Genomic DNA, 18,875 nt, shown 5'->3' on the forward strand with positions numbered 1-18,875 from the left:
CTCTCACTGTTGTGGCCTCTCCCGTTGCGGGGCACAGGCTCCGGACGCGCAGGCTCAGCGGCCATGGCTCACGGGCCCAGCCGCTCCGCGGCGTGTGGGATCTTCCCGAATCCGGAAGATGGCACGAACTCATGTCCCCTGCATCGGCAGGCGGACTCCCAGCCACTGCGCCACCAGGGAAGCCCCGCCCAGAGAGATTAAACAACTTACCTAGTTCACACAGCTAGGTGTTGTCAGAGCTGAGATTTGACCCTAAGGAGTTTGGCTCTAAAGTACACACTCTTAATTCTATACCGTCTCCAATATATCCTAAGATCCTAATAGCACAATGATAATTAATTTTTTGCACAAAGATAGTTTGCAAAGTAGTTTACTGGCTTGCCTTTTTAAGTCACTACTTTGACATTTCCTTTAAGTCTATTTATAGTTAACTTTTTTTTCTTTCTTTCTTGAAATGATCAGTTCTCAACTTAGCAACACCACAGGGATGAATGTAGGAATCTCATACTCCCACTGGTACATATTTAACTTGGACTTATCGCTTATAGCAAAAGATTAAGTGTACCAAAGAGCAAGATACATTTTCTGTGGTCAAGCCATGCAATCTAGTAAAAGGAAAATCGAGCAAAAAGAACCAACCCCTTCTACAACATTTCCTCCCATTCTTAGACAAGCATGGTACCTCCAAAAAGCAATAATATTCACAGCTATAGATGAAACAGCTGAGGCGAGAAATCTAGTCTGCACAATTCTCTGTCTACTCTTTGCCTGGCTACCTCCCCTAAATTTTTCAAGACCAAGGTCATAAGTACCTTCGTCCAAGACACCCACCCTTTTGCAGCCCTGCCTGGTTATGTGCCCCCCTGTACCCCAGAGGGCCCTGCGTTCCTCAGCCATTGCACTTGTCATTGTTGGTTAATGTTCCAGGTGGCTGAGACGGGGCCTGATGCCGGCAATAAAAGTTTACTGAATGAATGGATGAGTGAATGAGGAGGAAAGGAGTGCTGAGAGATCCAGAGGTAAGTTTGGGTTCTAAACTTTGATGTCTTCTCAGAACAAGGACTGTGCTTCAGCCGCAGGACCAGGCCGGACACATTAGTCTTGTTCAATGCTCTGAATTCACTGTCCTTTAATATTTGAGCATGAAACTGTTCATCATGTTAAACAAGACTTGTATAAGAATGGTTCGCCACTTTTAGCCACCATGTATTCATAACAGCTTTTCTATCAACTCATTTTATTTTTAGTGGAACTATCTGGAGTGTTTTTCTAAGATGAGAGATTAGCGTGTTCAACAGAATGAACAGAGCAAAGAAGAACAACTTATGTTTAGTTGATAATGAATAGCCCAGCTGATCCTGTGCAGGGTCCCTGTGGGGAACTAGTGGGAGGGGAGATTAGAAGGACAGTTGTGGAAAGCCCTAAAGCCAGCCAGGCTAAGTAGTTTGCACTCTGTCCTACAGGGAAAGGGAAACCATAGAAGACTTTTAAGTTACGAAATAACAAAGATGCATCTTTCCTATCAGAGTGATTTTTAAAAGGAAGCTTAAATGAGTCTAATATTTGTTTGAAATATATCTTTAAACCACTGGACTTGAGGCTTTATTGGTTATCACGGATTAGTTTACCCCAAGTAGTACCTCAGTGGCTGGAATGTTTTAGTAACTCCATAAATGTGAATGCATGACTGACATCAGAAAATTAGTCATCACAAAAAATAAATCCAAGGAATAATGTTACAAGTGTTTTTAGACCGAAAAGATAGACCAAATAGAAAATGTAAGCTCAGCTGAACAATCTGAAGATGACTAGATTAGTGATCTATCAGGCCAGGAGGAAAAGGACACAGTGGAGGAGGGGTCAGCAAGCATTTTCTGTAAAAAACCAAAGAGCAAATAGTAAAGCTTTGCAAGCCATGTAAGATGTCTGCTGCATTTTTTCTCTGTTTGGGTTTTTCGGGGGTTTTTTGTTTTGTTTTTTTGCAATTTTTTCAAAATGTAGTGATCTATCAGGCCAGGAGGAAAAGGACACAGTGGAGGAGGGGTCAGCAAGCATTTTCTGTAAAAAACCAAAGAGCAAATAGTAAAGCTTTGCAAGCCATGTAAGATGTCTGCTGCATTTTTTCTCTGTTTGGGTTTTTCGGTTTTTGTTTTGTTTTTTTGCAATTTTTTCAAAATGTAAAGATATTCTAAGACTGTAGAAGAACAGGCTGTGTGCTGGATTTGATTGCGACCTCTTTTCTAGGGATTTGGGCCACTAATAAAATTATTCCTGACCTCCCTTTTTTTAAACATAATTAACCATGTTCTTTTATTTTAACGGGTCACAGAAAATTCAAATTTGGATATTAACCATGTAGTTTTACTGAAACCCAACACTGGTAAACTTATGAAAACCCAATAACCTCGGGGACAGAATCTCAAATAGGAAACAAGGAAGCAAGAGAAATGTCAGTCTTTTTAAGGTCTTTGTAAAGAAGGGGAGAAGGAGACAGAGAAGGCAGGAAAAAGAAAAAGCAGCGGCAGAAACAAAAAACAAATGAGCCCAGGACTACTTACTAAGAGCCCCTGAGTGTTTATTTATAAAAGAAAACAAGGAATTATTCTCTCAGGTTGATTTTTGCCCTGGAAACATATATCCTTGTTCTTCTGATCCTGCCAGAGCAGTCCCATTTTTAGAATCATGGAACATATTTGCACAGGAAGCTGTTTTATGATGAGACATTTTAAACTCTATTTTGTAAAATCAGCTCTGATTGAAGGTGAATCACAAAAGTCTATAAATCTGCCCCAATAACCAATTCCAATTCCACAACTTATTTCATAAGAATAGTAGATAGAAAAACCAACCTAGTCCCTGTCAGAGCCTTTTTTATGAGGAACTGGGTTCCTCGATGTCAAATGTTTGGAAGATGCTATAGGCGAGAGAGCAAGTATTTTTGCTAATGACCTTGATGGCCCGTCTTGGATTGGCTGTCTAAGGAAAAGTAAACAAGCAACTTGATGTGCTGCATTTCAAATGTATTGTGGAGCTGGTCTCTTCTCCTCATCCTATTTTGAGTACCCTAAATACAATTTCTGGATTTGGTTGACCTTTCAGGTGGTGTTGATGCTTTGAAAAATGTTTCTCTGGTCTAAGGACTGAAACAAACAAGAAATGATACAGTGAAATGATCCAGAAGGAGGCTGAAAACCGTCTTTGAGGAAGAGGGGTGACAGTGCCCCTGAGTGAATTCAAATTTCACGGCCACCACTGGATCCTTACCTAGGTTCAGAAAGTTTTTAGATGACTCAGATGAAATCTCTGAAAGCATACAGCCCGAAGGACAGACTTTGACAGTCACAAGGAATATGGAAGAAAAAAGTGGAGGAGACATATTCAGAGAAAAAAAAAGAATCATCCTGTTTCAAATATGCTCCATTCTGAACTCACTTGCCAGAGATGCTGGTGATTCTAACCCTTTTCTTTTATGAATGGCTCACGTGCAGGTGCTTGTATAAATACACCATTGGTCCAGCTGGCCTTTTGCTCTGCTAAGAGAGAAATCATCAAGAAATCCAAGAATTTGACTGCTCATCTATCCTTCAACTATCCAAGCACAGACTGTTATTCTAAAATGCCCTTGAACAGTAAGAAGCTATAAAGCCTTATCATGATAGTTCTTAAGAAAAATCGCAGAGGAATGTTTTAGAGGTGTTGGGGATATGAGTTCTGAACAGAAAGGGAAAATGGAGAGTAAACATAAAATAATAAAAGCAGAAGTTGCAAAAGAGATGCCAGTAATGGTCCCCCGGCTCTGCATCCTTCCTGCCCCGTTTGCCCTTTCTCCAGCAGCATCCCAGGATGATCCATGTTTGTACCTTGTACATCTTATATGTGAGTTTTAAATCATGCTGGACTAACAGAGCCAAGTAAACCAGGCTGAGACTTGGCTAAAGATATAGAGGCCAAACGAAAGACTCACTAGAACTCCACGGGACTGAGGGTGATCTGTCTGGAAGCTATATAAGGCATAGAAAGAGGTCGTTACTCCTGATTTTGGGGAAAATATCCATTAGGATTTGGTCATTGGAATTTATGTAAGTATAAATGTCGTACTTAGTAAGTTCCAGATATTTACCCATAACTCAATAAGTGGACTTCCCTGGTGGCGCAGTGGTTAAGAATCTGCCTGCCAATGCAGGGGACACGGGTTCGAGCCCTGGTCCAGGAAGATCCCACATGCCGTGGAGCAACTAAGCCCGTGCGCCACAACTACTGAGCCTGCGCTCTAGAGCCCGCGAGCCACAACTGCTGAGCCCGCGTGCCGCAACTACTGAAGCCTGTGCACCTAGAGCCCGTGCTCCACAACAAGAGAAGCCCCCGCTCGCCGCAACTAGAGAAAGCCCGCGCGCAGCAACGAAGACCCAACGCAGCCAAAAATAAATAAATAAATAAATAAATATTTTAAAAAATAACCCAATAAGCTTTCTCAATTTCTCCATTTACAAATGAGTTAAGTGAAGCACAGTAACTTGCCCTAAGTCACACAGCTAGTAAGTGACAGAGCCAGAATTTAAACTGTCATGTCCCACCTGGAACCTCAGAGTTGGGATAAAGATTATTTTAAGCTGAAGATATTTGAAATTCAATAGATGCAGAAACAAGTCTTCTCAGAGCTTCCCTTATCTGACCCAAAGCAGAGACTTCTGAGAAATTAGGGCTGCCATAAATTCCCTCTAAGGGGCAACTTCTACTCCCAAAAGTAAACCTACCATAGATCCCTCTTTGGGGTAGATCTGTGGTCCTGCAGAAGACACAAGACCACCGATACCTGTGCAGACAAACATTATCACAAACTTTCTCTCCTATTTTTCTAAAAACCCATTTGTCTTCCTAAAGATGCCTAGTTGTTCTTTCCCTAGAAGCCTTTCTCCCCCTCCCTTTCCTCTGCTAAGTTAGGTGTACATATAAGCCTTTAACTGTAACCATTTAACGCAGCAGCTACTTCTTTTCTAGACCCCTGTGTGCAATATGAATCCCCCCTTTCCTCCTGTTGACCTTTTGTCAGCTTAATTGGCAGCCTCCTGTTATTAAAACTAAGAGAGAAGAGAAACAAGACTTCCCTCCCCTACGAAACCCAGGCATTTTGGCTATAGAATCCACGCTCTAAATCAGGGTTTCTCAACCCCAGCACACTTGACATTTGGACTGGACAGTTCTTTGCTGGGGGCCATCCTGTGCATTGTAGGTTAGCAGTATCCCTGGCCTCTACCCACTAGAGGCCAGTAGCATTCACTGCTCCCCCCACCCCGCCACTGCCCCAGTTGTGACAACCGAAGATGTCTCCAGACATCTGGAGACATGTCCCCCTAATGTCCCCTCGGTTGAGAAGCTCTGCTCATTTTGCTGCCTCTCCTTGCTCTGGTGTCCCATTTTCTGGGAAGACTTTCCTTTTTTTTTTTTGCCACGCTGCATGGCTTGCAGGATCTCAATTCCCCAATAACCGGACCACGGATTGAACCCGGACCATGACAGTGAAAGCCCGGAATCCTAACATTAGACCATCAGGGAACTGGGAAGACTTTCCTGATTCTCCTCTGCCAAGGCTGATATTTATTGAGATATTACTATGTGCTAGGTGATGCCTAGCTTTTCACATGTACTTGCTTGTTTCCTCCTCACAAGGAAACTGTGTGGTAGGTCTTATTATTACTTGCTTCTATAAACGAGAAAATGAACTCAGCCCAGTTAAGACCCTGCCCAAAGTCATAGGAGCCCTGAAGCTGGGATCCACCCAGGGTCTGTCACTTTCCAGCACATGTGCTCTGAACCACCCACTGCCTTACATCGTCAGGCCCTGTTTATAGCTTGGTCCTCCGCCACTTGTCTGATTGTTTGAGAGCAGAGATCAGTGTGTCCCCAATACCCAGGCACCACACAGCACTCAGCTCAATGTTTCTAAAGTGAGTAAAGAAGAAACAGTAGATTAAAACCTTCCCAGCTCCAAAGGGGGACATTGTGTAAACCACACACAAGTTCCCTACCCAGGAGAGGCTGCCAGGCCAACTGCACAAAACAGAGTATCCAGGACCTCACTGGACTCAGAACTCAGAACATTCTTCATTAGAAAAACTTCAGAAATGATACAGGTTGTATGTCTGAATGTTTCTCTGTTTTAAGGCACCTCTTTAAGTCAAATGACCTGAGAGAGAGGACCCAAATAGATGGCACGTTCTTTCTCAAAATAAACATGACAGGCCTTTAGGATTAAATCACTTCATCCCCAAATCGCTGAATACATGACTTCATTCCAAATGAAGTTTTATAGGTAAATGTTGCTTAATAAAATGCAACAGAGGGTTAATATAATTTCCCCTCTCCCAGAAGTGAAATATTTTCTCTCATATCAGCATCTCAGCCCTGGATGGGATGCTGAGATTGTAACTAGGACTTGAAGGCAGGCCTATCAATCACCCAGTGCTTTGTAACACCCTTTATGTCATTGCTCTTCTCCAAGGCTCTACATGCCCCTTCTGCCCCTGACGAGCCCAAGGAAAGAACATCAACCTCGGCCTTAGAACTGGCTTGAGTCTTGGTTCTGCCACTTACTAGATGAGGAACATTAAGTAAATCTCCACTTCTCTGATCAGTTTCTTTATCTGTATGATGAGAAATGTTCCACGATCTTTTTCTCCTAGTGCTGTCGTAACATTAAGTAATAAAGGAAACTATTAGTTATGTTTTCAAAAATGATTTCCCTGCCTCGGGAGAGTTTCACTCTGTTGGGGTTCTTGAAGCGGCTACTGAGTAGTGTTTTTCAGGCAGCTGTCTGAGGGCCTTTGTGAGGTTCTATGTCCCTTTTCTGGGCCGTTCTATCTTTGCCTCCATCACTCCCCCTCCCAGACGCTATCAGCACTGCTGGGGAAGGCACAGAACCACTCTTTGGGGTGTTAATCCAGGGAAAGTCACACTGGGTTCTCTCCTGTCCCCAGCACTCAGCAGTCCCCAAGCTAAGGGAAATGTGGCTGGTGGCCTTGAGGAAATAAAGGAAACAACCCTGAAGTGTGTGACAAAGGGTCAGTGGGGAAGCAGGGAGGGGTGGTCCAGTGGTCTTGCCTGGAAGGTTTGGACCACAAGGTGGTTTCTGAGCCAACTGTGTGCACATGTGCCTTCAGGGTTTTGTTTTTTTTTTTTCTTTTCAGCCCATAATGTCTGGGTAACTTCATCATTAAATTGATTTCAGAACTAAATGCTCTTGCTTGGGCAAAGTCATTTTTGCTATAGGTAGGAACGTTTCTCTTATCCTGTCCCTACTTTCTGGCTTACGTCATTCATCATGGACTCAGAATCTATTTGATTTTTTAAAAATGAGTTTCAACAACCCCTGTGAATGTCTGACTCTAAATATGACATTCTATTTGAATGGGAGAAGTTAGAGCAGGTTAGGAAATGGGCCAGTGGGGTCTTTGTTTCTGAAGAGGTAGGAAAAGAGCTTTGTATACAGCTGGAATTATGAAAATAATTTCTACTGATTTTACATATATTGCTGTTTTTCTCAATGGAAGGTGAAGGACATAGTTACAATGTCGCTCCTCTCTCATGGTTAGGACTTTTAGAATTGTGAAAAAACTTTCTACATTGTGGTTTCTCAGGAAATATGGGAAGTAAGGAGAAAGGTCTTTCTTCTCTGGAAGATAATGGTAAAAAGTGTTTGCATCGACACACAGGTATATCCCAGGCAAAGCCTGTCACACAGTATCTAGCCATGCTGTAGGATGGAGACACTTCTCCCCAAGCAGAGACCCTTTCAATGGTTGAAGAAGTTGTGGTACATAGATAAAATGGAATATTACTCAGTCATAAAAAAGAATAAAATAAAGCCATTTGCAGCAACGTGGATGAACCTAGAGATTATCATACTAAGTGAAGTAAGACAAAGACAAATATGCTATCACTTGTATGGGGAATTAAAAAAATGCTACAAATAATCTATTTACAAAACAGAAATAGACCCACAGACATAGAAAGCAAATTTATGGTTACCAAAGGGTAAGGGGGGAGGAGAAGTAAGAGAAAGTTCAGCTAATTTTAGTATGACTATGGTTTTCTGTACAGAACTGCACCATCTTCGTTTCTGTTTTCTCACAGACATCCATTCTTTACTCAACTTTTGTGATACAAATATTATAATTTTGAAAGAATAACCATGGTCAATGCTATCTGCCAACTGATTAAAAGGAAAAAGGGGGGGGAGGGATAAATTAGGAGTTTGGGATTAACAGATACACACTCCTATATATAAAATAAACAGCAAGGACCCACTATTTAGCACAGGGAACTATATTCGATATCTTATAATAACCTATAAGGGAAAAGAATCTGAAAAAAATATATACATATATGTGTATATATGTTTTATATATAGATATATATTTTTTAGTTATATAACTGAATCACTTTGCCGTACACCAGAAACGAACACAACGTTGTAAATCAACTATCCTTCAATTAAAAAAAAAAAAAAAAGACTCTTTCTTCCCAGTAGAACATTCACTGTTACTGTCCTCAACTGGGAATCCAGAGAACCGTTTCTCCTCCAGTTGCCAGGAGCACTGGAACACATTTTATTTGTACACCCTGGATTTTAGAATCACCATCTACAGGAGAAAGGAAAGAGGGGAACATTGTGAAAAACTGTGTCACAAGGATTAAGTGGCCATGTCAGGGAGAGGTTCACTGGCTCTTATGTCTCCCAACCCTATCTGGCAATCGGCAACCCCAATGAAGTCTAGGAATGAAGCTGGGTTTGTTATTGCTTTTCATTCTGTGGATTGTGACTCATTAGTGAGCCCTGAAATCAATTCAGCCTGACTCACTTTGGCCCCATGACTCCTCTGGACTGAACTGCGGAGTTAAAGCTGAGATCCCCATCACCTAGCCTGGACTAAGAAGCTGGCTGCTGTTTCATTAGATTCTCCGATTTCTATAGGTGTATCTCTGAGAGAGTTTCCTAACCTGGGGCTTGTGGTCCATTGGTTGTCAAATTCATTTAGGAGTTGGTAACTACATCTTAAAAATAATGAAGGGGACTTCCCTGGTGGTCCAGTGGTTAAGACTCTGCACTTCCACTGCAGGGGGCATGGGTTAGATCCCTGGTCAGGGAACTAAGATCCCGCATGCCAGGCAGCCAAAAAAAAAAAAAGAATACAATGAATTGGAATAGAAATATCAGAGTATCAGAGTACACTACATGTAACAAGGGTAGCCATTGTTTTATGAAAACTTTCAGTTTATACACACACACACGTATTCGTGTACTGAGACTCAATGTAAAAAGTATTTTCAATTGTGGGTCCCAATGTAAACAGATTTTAAAAATCAGGTGGAACAGGGCAGAAAACGTAATAGCTGTCATTACAAGGTCAGCAACCCTCTACCCAGCGGGGCTCCCCAAGTCCACTCTCAGACATGCAGTCTTCTCTTTTATAGGCTGGGGGTGGGTGCCAGGGTAGAGATTACAAGCCTAGTTTGGCTATTTTGTAACTCCGTGATTAATGTGCCCAGTACCTTGCTTTAGAATGTAGGGCTGCTACATTCTCAAGAGTTATTCTCAGAACTGGGGCTTTAGATGCATTTGGGGAGACAAAAGGAAAATAAACACTATGCCAGGCACGGGGAGTACAAATTGAACAAGGCTCCCAATTCTAACTTCCGAATAACTGCTTTCTGCATAGTGGGAGCGGGAACCCCCAGAGTGGCCTCCGGGAAACTGAAAGGGAAAATGTCATGTTAGAGCAGCCATTCACAAACCCTCACCTACAGTTGTCCTCCTAGTGGTCCAGACCAGAATTTGGAACTTAATACTATTTAAGGAAACAAATTTAATTTGCAAACTGGTAGAGGTTTGCCATCAACTCCCCAAACGACCACTGGAAAAATCTACTGATCAATCAAAGCCAAGTTTATTGGACCCACTGCAGCGAAGGGGAACTCGACTTTGGCAGAGTCTTATGTCCCAGAGGGGAGGCCCCCAGAGGTCATTTGCAGGATTTTGTTGCTGGGGGGGCGGGTACCAAGGGGTTTAAGGAAGGTCTTTCAAGGCAGAGGACTGATTGTGAACTGGACAAAGTTTACGACATCATATATTTTGGGTTGGTAGGTGCAACAAGCATGCGTCTTGAAGTGAATCTAGAAAGTGAACTGCTGTGCGATCAGTGAGGGGGTTGCCCAGGTGCGCCCTCTATGGTCTCTATAGGGGAACTGCTTCTCCATTTCAGCAAACTGGACAGATCTATTTGCAGGAATTTCCTTACACAGTCCAATTATTATTAAAGAGTCTCATTTTCCTGGGAAATAATTTTCTGGAATAAATAGTTAAGTCACACTGACTCATGAATGAAAGGGTTTACTTATCTCGGTTATTGAGAAGCTGCTGAAACAGGATTTCTAGACATAAATAATTTATGACTTTTTAACAGTTAATTTCCATCCTGTCTAGTGTTTGGGGAAGGAATTAGAGCCAATGATATACTATCAGGTACAGCTATTGTGTTTAAAAACCGGCTGGGGGAACATGTGAAAGGAAAAAAAATGCTTGGAATTGGGATTAGGTTGTTGAATTTTCTTGGAATTTGTAAGTTTTGAAAATTTCCAAGGGAGAATAAGGAAAGTGAACACAGAGGCAGAAATTGGAGTAATGTGGCCACAAACCAAGGAATGCCAACAGCCTCCAAAGCTGAAAGAGGCAAGAAACAGATGGTCCCCTAGCAACTCTGGGGGGAGGTGGCTATGTCAACACCTTGCTTTTGACCCAGTGATGTGATTTTGAACTTCTATCCCCCAAAGTTATGAGAGAATAAATTTCTCTTGTTTTAAGCCCCCAAGTTTGTGGTCATTTGTTATCGCAGCCATTGGAAACTAATACAGGGAATGAAAGGGGCATTTCTTCTTTCACAGGGAGAAGAAACCTTCCTCTGAAAACCCACTCTACACTCCCCCTAAGTCCTGTGAAATAAATTCTGGCTTCAGGGATGCTGGAAAAGAAGCATCTGGCATTGTTGGCCTTTATAAACCTCTGCCAGCGAGGAAAAACGACTGTGTAACAGTTTGGGGAAGAGCAAGCAATAGCGCCTGCCACATGATGCAATCAATGACCACGTCATAGACAGCAGGAGGGGGGTACAACTGTACTGGCCAAATCCCAGAGCCCAGCACTGGTATCTCAATTCAAGAGTTGACTGCAGGGGCTTCCCTGGTGGCGCAGTGGTTGAGAGTCCGCCTGCCGATGCAGGGGACGCGGGTTCGTGCCCCGGTCCGGGAAGATCCCACGTGCCGCGGAGCGGCCGGGCCCGTGAGCCATGGCCGCTGAGCCTGCGCGTCCGGAGCCTGTGCCCCGCAACGGGAGAGGCCCGCGTACCGCCAAAAAAAAAAAAAAAAAGAGTTGACTGCACTCTTCAAATGAGTGGTTTCACCAGCATCGGGGTATGACTGTCTTTCTTACCAAGGGAGTCAATGGATGCCCACGTTCTTCCTTGGCAGTGTCTGGCCACTTTTCCCAGGGTGAGTTCTTACCCCACCATGGCTTGGCCGACCTTCCCAAGTAGCTCCCAGCCAGGGAAATCCTTCTTGAGGTAGGTGAGTTTCCTTAGCAACACCCAGCCACAGCATTCCGTGTCCTGACTCTTGGTTCTATCTTCCTGGAGGCTGTCCACAGGCAAAGGAGGTGTGCTTTTAGCTTTCTGCACCTCTATGGATGGCTTCCCTGCAATTCCAGATTTCTAATTCATATACAGGAGTCATCTACGTGACCCTCCTGGTGGCTGTTCACCAACTGACTTTTCATTGAGGTGGAAGGAATCTTTCTTCTTGCATTCAGGGTTTAACGTTCGTGTGACTATTTGCCTCCCCTTCATGCTAGCTGAGCTGGCTGGAGACTGGAAGGCCTTGGAATAGCTTGGCTTCTCCTCCAAAGAAAGGGAGAAGCCCTTGCCAGGAGACCTCTATACTTAAGGCATCCACTGGAGTTAAACATCCTTCAAATCTGAGTAGTAGCTCCAACCCCAAGTACATATATTTTTCTTTTTGCTACATTAATTTTAAAAATGTGGAAGGGTTTGGGTTTGGCTCACAGAGCATTATAAAACACAAAGTCCTGTCATCCGGAAAATGCCTTTTTTGATACTCTCAAATAGGACTAAATGTAAAAGGAACCCACACAGAGACCACCAGGTAATGTAATGGCTCTTTGCCCAAAAAACATTTGGAGGCAAATTCTTCTGCTGACCCACAATTTGGGACTTAGTGGGGTTTTAAATCTATTACTTGTGGGATTTTCACTCTCCCACTGGGCTGTTAATCTGGTTGTTTATTGAAGCTCTGCTGACTTGTTCATTTAATAGGTTTCTCCAGAACAGCCAAGGTCCTTCAGAGAGTAAGTGCTATGGGACTCCAGGCTTTTAGTGGAAACTGACAATATATCACAGGGGATGGAGACCTGGAAGGCTTCAAACAGAAGATGAATGAGAGTCTCTTAGCAGCTCATTTCAAGGCTAGCTCAGGAGTTCCCTGTTTGAGCTAACTGATTAGGTCTCTGCGGTGCAGAAACACATTTGTCATTTTGGTTCCATTAACCCACCTTGCAACTAGAATTCTATAGTAGTGGCCCCAGGGCATTAAAATCCTTCATCACACTGGGAGACCTGGAAGGGACTCCAAGAAAAATAGCTCGTGGAGACCAAGTGTCCCTGAGAAGGTGACTGCAGTGGACAAACAGTACAAGAAGCAGAGGCAGATGGAATGGGCCCCAGGTGAGATTGCACCATGGCCTAAACACGATTTTGGAGCCACTATCTTCCTTAAGGATTTTCCCTTTTCTTCCATCCCCCCAGCCTCTCATGAACCTCCATAAGCATGCTCTTCATTTGTCAGAATCACGCCCACTTTCTGTTTCGTCCCATCCCTTTCAATCTTTCTGTCCTCCACGTGGAAATGTCCACATCCCGTCATTAGTCTGTTTAGACTCATTTCTTTCAATCCGGTAAGTGAAGTTGGGTCACACTCATGGCTAATGAGAGCCATCATGTTCTAGAGGGATACTCTCTGATAAAAATATAGTGAGAACCACGTATATATATATATATATTTTTTAATTTAATTAATTTATTTTTGGCTGTGTTGGGTCTTTGTTGCTGTGTGGGCTTTCTCTGGTTGCGGTGAGCAGGGGCTACTCTTTGCTGTGGTGCGCGGGCTTCTCATTGCGGTGGCTTCTCTTGTTGCGGAGCATGGGCTCTAGGCACGCAGGCTTCAGTCGTTGTAGCACACGGGCTCAGTAGTTGTGGCTCGCGGGCTCTACAGCTCAGACTCGGTAGCTGTGGCTCACGGGCTTAGTTGCTCCGTGGCATGTGGGATCTTCCCTGACCAGGGCTCAAACCTGTGTCCCCTGTATTGGCAGGTGGATTCTCAACCACTGTGCCACCAGGGAAGCCCCACGTGTATAATGTTAAAAATTTTAGTGACCATGTTATAAATGAAAAGAAAAAGTGAAATTACTTTTAGGATATATTTTCTTTTATCCCAATATATACAAAATATTTCCATTTCAACATATGGCACTGGCCACATGTCAAGTGTTCTATAGTCATGGGTGGTGAGTGGCCATTGCACCTCTACAGTCAGTCTCATGGCTGTATTTATCTGTATTTTAGTAAATCTCATGATAGTACATTCAGCCAGGTCTTGGCATTTCTAGGCAGGAGTGTAGACCAAATATTTTGTATCAGTAAGTTCTTCCTGGGCCCTTAACTTACTTTGCATGTTGTGTATCTGATGTCTACATATGTCTCTTATGATCCTAAAATACCACTCTTGGGAATTCTTAGGAGGAGACAGAATGAGGGGAAAAAAAGTCTCATAATAAATTTACTCCTGTAGGCAAAGTCTAAGGTCGATACTGTAAAAACTTCAGCAATTCAAGGCTGATATTACATACAGTTGTATCAATATACTTATCTCCTTTTCTGTTTGTTGTCTTTTTCAGAAGCTCTGCCTTTTTTCTGCTCCCACCTTCCCTTTTTTCCTTTACTGCTTCTTTGACATTATATTGAAGCCTTGAATGTGTGGAGCTCTTTTCACTGTCAGGAATATAATTTTAAAGTAAATATACTAAATTAAGAAGAAGAAGAACAAATGGAACATATTGTAAAGTCCACACAATTTTGCTGCATTTATACGATCTATAAGATGTTATTCAATGTGGAAAAAGACAGAATTTCAAATCTTGGATTGATATAGAAGTTGTGACCTTGGCGAAAACATTTCTGTCCTAGATTTTCTGATATTTGAGTTCCAGGCTATTGAAACAGGTATCTGTTAGGCGTGCTTTCAACTGCAAATAACAGAATACACGTAGAGGTTTCTTTCTTTTAGACGACAAGAAGCCTGAAGGTAGCTGGGTGCTGGCATTTGTTCTGCTGTTTGACAATGTCATTAGGAGCACACTCTTTCCACCATCATTAGTGTGTCGGAATTCAACCACATGTTGCTACCTCATGGATGCAAATGGCAGACACTGAATCCTTCTTCAAGGAAGGAAGAGGTTCTTATCAGAAGGCTTTTTCTTTCCAAGAACTATGTCTTATCAGAAGACTTTTTCTTTCCAAGAACTATGTCCCCTGGGCATCCCCAGCTACAAGAGAGGTTGGGAAAATGTGTGTTTAGCTTTTTAGCCTCTAAAGTGGAAGAGAGAGGAGACTGCTGATTTAGTGAACAAACAACAGCAGCCACCACGTGGTTCTCTCATAGCTGGTATGGTAGCTACCATATGGTGGGCTCCCAAGACGTAAAATAATAATCTAAGCATTTTACAGATATCATTTAATTTGACCCTATAGCAACTCTTTGACATATGTCTCCCAGTATTATCCCATTGTTTTTTAGTGAAGAAAACTAGATCTTAGGGAGGTAAATGAATTTACCCAAATCACATGGGAATTTTTTTGTGGCCCTACCTTCATCATCTCCAAATAACTACCCCTATAGACACGTAGGTCCCCTTCTACATAACTTACCATAACTTATTGAACTACTTATTGATATTTTTTTCAGTGAAGGCAGAGTAAAAAGGGGAAGGGGTCAGGGGTCACTTCTCAGGTTTCTGGCTTGAGAACTTGGGATGGGATGGTCCATTTCCCGAGACAGGAAGAGTGGTGTTTGGCAGACATAATGTAAGTTCCAGCTTGGATGCATTTAACAGGTGGGAACTGTCAGTCGTCCAAGTGGCTGAGGGTAATAGGTATAAGGAATATGGAGATATTTCATAGACAGAATTGACATGGCTTCTATAAAGTAGATCACAATCAAATCAGTATCACCTTCCTAGATTTCCTTTCATTAAGAAATAAGAAAGTAAGTAGTTCTTCCAGGAGTGTGGAAGAAACATAGAGATGACCATTGGCTCAGAGTGACTCCAGCACTGCGGTAGGTAGCTTCTAAGATGGCCACCTCCACATAGCCACATCCTCTTGTAATCAGCTCACACCACCCTTGAGTAGTCTGGACCTGGTGACTTGTTCCTGATCAATAGAACAATGGCAAAGACGACAGGATGTCATTCCAATGATTAGGTTACAAGAGATTGTCACCTCTGTCTTGCGAGCAGACTCTCTCTATTTGCCCACTTGGCTTTCATGGTTGGCTGAAGTAAATGCACATGTTGGAGAGGCCCATGTGGCAAGGAACCAAGGGTGACCTCTGGTCAACAACCAGCAGGGCACAGATGCCCTCAGGCCAGCAGCCCTAAGGAACAGCATTCTGACAATAACCCGAGTGAGCCTGAATGTTTATCCTTCCCCAGTCAAGCTTTCAGATGAGACAAACTGATGCAACCATGTGAGAGGCCCTGAAGTAGAAGAGCTAGCTAAATAACAAGAATTCGAATTGATGATCAAAATCACTCAGTATTCCTGTCCTGTGAGCAATTTTCTTTCTTTCCCTTCTCCTCTCCTATCTTTCACAGTAACCACTGATGCTTTGTGTATTAGCCACCCTGGGCTGCCATAATGAAACTCCATAAGCTGGGTGGCTTAAACAACAGAAATTTATTTTGTCATAGTTATGGAGGCTGGAAGTCCAAGGTCAAGGTACCAGCAGGGTTCAATTCTGGTGGGAGTTCTCCTTCTGCCTTATAAATGGCCACCTTCTTGCCGTGTCCTCACGTGGCCTTTCCCCTGTGTGTGGGGAGAGAGAGAGATCTCTGGTGTGTCTTCCTCTTCTTCTTCTTTTTTAAAAAATATTTATTTATTTATTTGGTTGTGCCAGGTCGTAGTTGCGGCAGGCGGGCTCCCTAGTTGCCGCTCGCTGGCTCCTTAGTTGTGGCATGCATGTGGGATCTAGTTCCCTGACCAGGGATTGAACCCCAGGCTCCCTGCATTAGGAGCGCGGAGTCTTATCCACTGCGCCACCAGGGAAGACCCTCTTCCTCTTCTTATAAGGACACTAGTCCTATCAGATTAGGGCCCCATTCTCTTGACCTTATTGAATACTAATCAGCTCTGTAGAGCCCCTGCTGCTAAACACAATCACATTGGGTGTTAGGGCTTCAACATTTGGATTTTGAGTGGGGGGACACAATTCAGTCTGTTACACTTTCCAACCCCCAAATACCTATAAAAAGTAAGCTCAGTTAGGGAAGGAGCTTGGATTGTCTTTTGCACCAAGATGTCTCATTTTTCCAAAGCCTACTACAGTGCCTGGAGCATAATAGGTTCTCAAAAAATGTTTGTTGAGTGAATGAATGATGGAGTCTTTTTTTCCCATCTGATTAAGATCGCAGTCAAGGAGTCTGTGAGAATAAGCCAAGTAGCCAGGTATTTATTTTTTCATTAAAGGTGGACAGTTTTCACATTGTCTTGTATAAAGTCCTTTTCAGTTTTATTATATGATTTGTGTATATCATTAGGATATCGACTCATCAGATTTATTCACCCATTTCATTCATCTAAGATTTATTGAGCACCTAATAGATGCTCAGCACAGGATCAGAGTGCTGTGGGTCAAGCTAAGGAGGGTAAGACACCTTCCTTACTCTTAAAACATTTGCCACGTGCTTATTGAGGGATGTGGAGAGCTCGGGGAGCAGTTTTGTCACCACAGAACTATAATATATACAAAAGAACCATTGCAAGAGCCCACTTTGCCTCCCTGAAGATTAGTAAGAGAATCTAGTCCTAAGTAAAACAGAAAGGATACCTGCTAGAAGGCGGAGCTTTCTTGATGGCAGGACTGCATAAGAACCGGTAGAAGTAGTTCAGGTAAGCTTTGGAAGCACTTTAAAACTTATTCGCATGAAACTCCATTACAAGGCACCTGAGAGAATAAGAAATGAGTGTTTTGTCATTGCCTCTCACCTTCTGCCACGCTCCCATACACAAATAGCAGCGGGCTCCAGTATTTATCTTCAAAGGTGCAGGGAGGGGAGAAAGGAGGCTGAGGAAGGGAGGGAAGGACTGCAGGTACACGGCAGGCAAGCCAGCTCTGGAAGCAGGCAAGGGGCGGATGGGTCCCTATGTTTTTAGGACCCTCCTGACCGATTGTCCCAAACTGTGCCAACATCTATAAGGAAATTCTTCAAATCTTTGCTGCCTTTCCTGGGAATCCCAGGCAGCCACAGGACCCAGAGTTATTATCCCCAGCGGTATTTAAGCTGAAACGGATAACCACCATGAGGTGGCATCAAATTACAGCCAGACCTGCTGAATCTGAAGCTGGCCAGCAGCTTGGGCCTGCCCACTCCCTCCTTAATCCCCAAATAACTCGACCCATGTTTTACACATTTGCATGTTTGCATCCCACTTATCTTGTTATGATTTTCCCCAGTATTTTCCAGTATTTATGAATTGGTTAGTTCCCTGTGGGGCCTTGCATAGATCAGCTACGGACCTGTCTGAGTGTAGGAGACCGAACCTGTCTTGCTCACGCTTCTCTCTACTCAGGGATCTATGAATCCAGGGACTCAGGGCCAACTTCCACCGTCCAATTCCAGAAAGAAAGAACGACAAGAGACCAAAGATCGGAACTGTCACTACCTGAGCCCATCACTCCTGGAAAGGTCTGCCTACCCTTCTGGGACCAGAAACAACGTTAGACACAAACCAAGACTGTGCACTTTGCAGGAAATCACTGAACTGGTGACAGACCCAGAGTGGGGCTGAGAAAGTCCTAGGACAGGAATGAATAGTAATGCAGAAGGAGTCCTGCCTCCCTGGAGAGTTTCACACTTTGTGTTATTGTCCCTGCCGTCTATTCGGTGTTGGGTATTTCATCTGTGGCATCAGCTAGTGTCCCGTGGGCATTAAATGAGGTCAAATAATATAGCATGTGTGCCAGCACTTTATCAACCCTCAGGTCCAGCGGTGAGGTATGCGTTAACTCTAGCTGCCGCCAGTGTGCCATCATTACTACTACTACCCCAACAGGGGTGGGGTACAGTGTCCTGTAGGCTCTAGACACAGATTGCCTGAGCTCGAAGCTTAGCACTTTGGGCTATTCATTTAACTTTTGTTCATCTAGGCCTCCTCCCTGGAGAGTCGGAACTAGAAAGTCTTGGGCATCAGGGGTACCAGGTACCCCTGGGGCACGTGGCGGTGGGAGTGAGCCTCTGCACGAAGGCAGCTTGCAGACTGAATGGCTGCAACTGTACTGGCCAAATCCCAGAGCCCAGCGCTGGTATCTGAATTCAAGAGTTGACTGCAGGGGCTTCCCTGGTGGCGCAGTGGTTGAGAGTCCGCCTGCCGATGCAGGGGACGCGGGTTCGTGCCCCGGTCCGGGAAGATCCCACATGCCGCGGAGCGGCCGGGCCCGTGAGCCACGGCCGCTGAGCCTGCGCGTCCGGAGCCTGT

The 18,875-nt window shown here is 43.7% G+C and overlaps 1 protein-coding gene across 1 annotated transcript in view; it reads right to left on the minus strand.

The window, feature by feature from the left end:
• Positions 1 to 17,337, minus strand: part of ENPP5 (ectonucleotide pyrophosphatase/phosphodiesterase family member 5) — a 42,675-nt gene extending 25,338 nt beyond the window's left edge. Inside the window, exon 1 of the mRNA XM_028479260.2 lies at positions 17,227 to 17,337. The gene's annotated coding sequence lies outside the window, so the exon portion shown is untranslated. The remainder of the gene's footprint in view (positions 1 to 17,226) is intronic.
• Between the last annotated feature and the right edge of the window lie 1,538 nt (positions 17,338 to 18,875).

This window comes from Physeter macrocephalus, chromosome 18 (assembly GCF_002837175.3).
Source record: "Physeter macrocephalus isolate SW-GA chromosome 18, ASM283717v5, whole genome shotgun sequence".
Classification (NCBI taxonomy): Eukaryota; Metazoa; Chordata; class Mammalia; order Artiodactyla; family Physeteridae; genus Physeter; species Physeter macrocephalus.